At 42.2% G+C, this 5,000-nt stretch overlaps 2 protein-coding genes across 2 annotated transcripts in view; one reads left to right on the forward strand and one right to left on the reverse strand.

Moving 5' to 3' along the window:
- The window catches only part of ptpro (protein tyrosine phosphatase receptor type O), a 33,408-nt gene extending 31,188 nt beyond the window's left edge, over window positions 1-2,220 (reverse strand). Inside the window, exon 1 of the mRNA XM_083527793.1 lies at window positions 1,944-2,220. The gene's annotated coding sequence lies outside the window, so the exon portion shown is untranslated. The remainder of the gene's footprint in view (window positions 1-1,943) is intronic.
- The window catches only part of rerg (RAS-like, estrogen-regulated, growth inhibitor), a 23,847-nt gene continuing 20,997 nt past the window's right edge, over window positions 2,151-5,000 (forward strand). Inside the window, exon 1 of the mRNA XM_083527800.1 lies at window positions 2,151-2,302. The gene's annotated coding sequence lies outside the window, so the exon portion shown is untranslated. The remainder of the gene's footprint in view (window positions 2,303-5,000) is intronic.

Consider the following 5,000-nt stretch of genomic DNA (forward strand, 5'->3'; position numbering starts at 1 on the left):
ACCATCAACTACCTCACCATTAACTACCTCTATTAACACCATCAACTACCACCATTAACATTATAAACTACCTCTATTAACACCATAAACTACCTCACCATTAACTACCTCTATTATCACCATCAACTATCACCATTATCATTATTAACCACCTCCATTAACACCATCAACTACCTCACCATTAACTACCTCTATTAACACCATTAACTACCACCATTATAATTATTAACCACCTCCATTAACACCATTAACTACCACCAACACCTTTATCACCATCAACTACCTCACAATTAACTACCTCTATTATCACCATTAACTACCTCACCATTAACATTATAAACTACCTCTATTAACACCATCAACTACCACCATTATAATTATTAACCACCTCTATTATCACCATCAACTACCTCACCATCAACTACTGCTATTATCACCATCAACTACTGCCATTATCATTATTAACTACCTCCATTTACACCATCAACTATCATCACTATCATTATTAACTACCTCCATTAACACCATCAACTTCCTCACCATCAACTACTGCTATTAACACCATCAACTACCGCCATTAAGATTATTAACTACCTCTATTATCACCATCAACTACCTCACCATCAACTACTGCTATTTACACCATCAACTACCACCATTATCATTATTAAATACCTCCATTAACACCATCAAGTACCACCATTATTATTATTAACTACCTCCATTAACACCATCAAGTACCACCATTATTATTATTAACTACCTCCATTAACACCATAAACTACCTCACCATTAACTACCTTTATTTACACCATCAACTACCACCATTATCAATATAAACCACCTCCATTAACACCATCAACTACCACCAACACCTTCAACACCATCGACTATTACCTTTTACACCATAAACTACCACCATCAACATTATTAACTACCTTCATTAACACCATCAACTACCACCATTATCACAGACTATCACCATTAACACCATTGACACTTGTATGATTGAAGTCTGATTTCTAAGTGCCACACCTGGAAGAATCCAGAGGTGGTGGCAGCATCACATTATGAGGACGCTGCTCTGCAGAATGGACAGAGAGACTCATCAGAATTAAAAGAACAAAACAAGGGGCCAAAAGTATGTGGACACCCATCTATTACACTGATATGTTTCTTCTCCAAACTAGAAGCACGTGATTATTCAGTGTGAAAAGTGGAGTGCGCTGTAACGATAGAAGGTCAAAGCAAACACAGAAGGCTGTAGATTTGGAATTAAACCTTCATCAAGCGCACACGATTTGGGACGGTTGGGTGTCCATATACTTTTGGCCACAGGAAGGCCACCTTTTTCTCATAGCAACAGGGAATAGCTTTTTTTCAAAACAACGGTCCAATCACATTCCAGATCCACTTATAGTGAATGGACAAATAGCCAGAGGCCATTGGGATGTGGACGTGGCTTTCACTTGATATGTAAAGGCACGTAAAGGAAGTGTATATATACATACACACACACACACACACACACACACACACACACACACACACACACACACACACACACACACACACACACACACAAATGAATAACTGCGGGTTGTTGAACATCATTGTAATGTAGAGAGATAATACTGACCTCTAGCGGTGTTATGGGGAAAACACACAAACACACTCTTTCTCTCTCTCTCTCTCTCTCTCTCTCTCTCTCTCTCTCTCTCTCTCTCTCTCTCACACACACACACACACACACACACACACACACACACACAAACACACACGTTTATAACACTATTATTAAAGCCACGAAAACTAAATCAAAACAAAGAATGATAAAGTGCTGATACAGCTGTTCCCGTGTGCGTGTTATGCGTCACAACTCAGCATATCAAACCAACGTCATTCACTCTACACGTGTACAATAAAAAAAAAAAAAAAAAAACTCATCAGCTTGATGGTGTTTTTTTAGAGTGCAGCAGGACATCTCCCAGGTCTTCTGCGCATGCAGGAATCCTCTAGCAGCGTAAAAAAAAAAAACCGACAGGGGGCGCTATATCCCCGCCCACTGAGCGCCTTGCGTCTGATTGGACGGCGTGTCCGCTTCGTGTCCGACTTCTCTGCTCCAGCACGAGCTCGCGCTGTTCACTTCGACGCGTCTCCAGCGACGCATCAGCAGCAGCTCACCTGTCCGTGGACGTGTGTTTCGTGGTGTGTGTGTGTGTGTGTGTGTGTGTGTGTGCGTGTGTGTGCGCATGAGTGGGTTGTTCACTGCACGGACCCAAACCTGGAAACACACATGAAGGTGAGTGTATTAATGAATTCATTCATTAAAATCCGAGATCCTGCATATTTTCAGCTTCATCCAAAACATCTGGAATTATTGGTCATCTGCAGGTGTTTGAATGCAGGCGCGTGCAGGGTGGATGGTTGATCTTTCCACCGAAAATGCATCCACGAGCCCTTATTGATCTCTTATGCAGGCTATTAATTACCGATTCTGGTTTCTTTAGCGCGTCCTGAGGGACACGTCGGTATGAACAAACCTGTGACAAACTTGTAGATGTTCCATCATGGTGCAGTGTTTGAGACTGTGTCAGGAAGCTCCAGCAAGCCTGAAATATCAAATAGATCATGGTGCAGTGATGCGTTAGTGCTGCTTCAAATTGGCGGTCTTCACCATCGTCTTGTTCATCATCATCATCATCATCATCATCTTCTTCATCTTCTTCATGTTCCTTCTCCAAACTTAGAAGAACACAGTTGTATAGAAGGTCTCTGTACGCTTTAGCGTCACCATCCCAAGTGCTCCAGCCTGACGAATCTCCCGGACACAAAGTGTCCTCCATGAAGACATGATTGTTGGTGGACTGGAAGATCTTCTGCACAGAAATACTGTAGTTCTGACCTCCTCAAACCCTATTGAACGTTTTATTTAGGATGAAGCCGGATGAACCTGCAGACCTCCTCAACATCTCGCTGATGCGCCACAAAAAGGACAAAGAACGTTAATAATTTAGGTTTTCATGGTTTGGTCGAAAGTCTGCGGACACCCGAGAATACGGTTAAGTTCTGTCTGAACGCTGTCTTCCATCCTGTTTGTTCCTGGAGCTGGTTTGTATGCAGGAGCATTGTCACATCTGGAACTGGTTTGAAGAAGAACCTCATATTCTGTTTGGTGTCCTGATACTTTTGTCTGTATTGTGTTTTATAGACACAAATGTGGGTTCAATCCTTTTTTTTTGAAGTCAGAAGGTGAATTTGTAAAAGCAGAGAACTCTTGAGGTCAGGGTGGAGACCACACTATTACAGAGAAGAAGAAACATCTCAAGGCTCAAATTATAAGCTGGCTTTATGGCAGGGTGGAGGAACCCGGGATCGTAACTCTGCTCTGGACACAGAAGAAGAACAGAATGTTTTTATCGAGATGTTGAGAAGGTGTATGTTTATACAGGGTTGGTAACTTCTCAGACTCGTGCTCACTCCGTGATCTGAAGTGGGGTTTGCTAGAGGTCATGTGACCAGGCTTAGGAATGATTTGATCTTATGCTCGGGCACTTTGATGGAACAGGTTTTGGGATCTCCAAGATCGAGTGAAGGGAAAATGTCATGAACGTGTCACACACTGTAAGGACCTGGACGCATGCGTGCGTGCGTGTGTGTGTGTGTGTGTGTGTGTGTGTGTGCGTGTGTGTGTGTGCGTGTGTGTGCGTGTGTGCGTGTGTGCGTGTGTGTGTGTGTGTGTGAGTATTTGCATGACGCAGTCTTTATATGAATATAATATAAAGTCTCACTGCAGAATCTCCTCTAATGCATTCATTTGTGTGTGTGTGTGTGTGTGTGTGTGTGTGTGTGTGTGTGTGTGTGTGTGTGTGCGTGCGTGTGTGTGTGTGTGTGTGCGTGTGTGCGTGTATTTGCATGACTCAGTCTTTATATGAATATAATATAAAGTCTCACTGCAGAATCTCCTCTAATGCATTCATTTGTGTGTGTGTGTGTGTGTGTGTGTGTGTGTGTGTGTGTGTGTGTGTGCGTGCGTGTGTGTGTGTGTGTGTGTGCGTGTGTGCGTGTATTTGCATGACTCAGTCTTTATATGAATATAATATAAAGTCTCACTGCAGAATCTGCTCTAATGCATTCATTTGTGTGTGTGTGTGTGAGTGTGAGTGTGTGTGTGTGTGTGTGTGTGTGTGTGTGTGTGAGTGTGTGTGTGTGTGTGTGTGTGTGTGTGGGGGGGTGTTTGCCCCAGACACCACTTTACTGTGCACTTTCTGATTCATATGAATTGTGTTTCACTGCAGATGATGAAAGAAAGACAATAATCGTGAATCTCAGAAGAGCTTTAAGGATAAAAAGCTCGATTCTGATTGGCTGAAGCTGCTGCTCATCATTTGTGGCTAATACAATATTTAATATACTGCAGGAAATATAATACACACACACACACACACACACACACACACACACACACACACACACACACACTTGCGCGCACACACACACACACACACACACACGCACACTCGCGCAAACACACACACACACACACACACACACACACACACACACACACACACTCACGTACATACACACACACACACACTCTCTCTCACACACACACACACACACACACACACACACACACAGTGTATGATCAGTGCTGCGGCCTCCATCTTCTTTCTTTATTCTATAATTTTTCTTTCTTTTTTTAGCTTGTTTCTTTTTTTCCGTTTTTCTTTTGGCTTTTTAAAAATTTTTCTTTCTTTCTTTCTTTCTTTCTTTCTTTCTTTCTTTCTTTCTTTCTTTCTTTCTTTCTTTCTTTCTTTCTTTCTTTCTTTCTTTGCTCTGTTGTTAGCTGTAGACTCTGATGTAAGTTGAGCTGTCAGTCGGAGTGTTTGTGTGTTGATGTTTAGAATATTTCATCTCCTCCACCGTAGGTTTTATCTGATGGCGTGAATAATTAAAACGTCACCTCGTCTTGTCTTCTTTCATCCAGGACGGAG

This window comes from Silurus aristotelis (genome assembly GCF_946808225.1).
Source record: "Silurus aristotelis genome assembly, chromosome: 24".
Lineage (NCBI taxonomy): Eukaryota > Metazoa > Chordata > Actinopteri > Siluriformes > Siluridae > Silurus > Silurus aristotelis.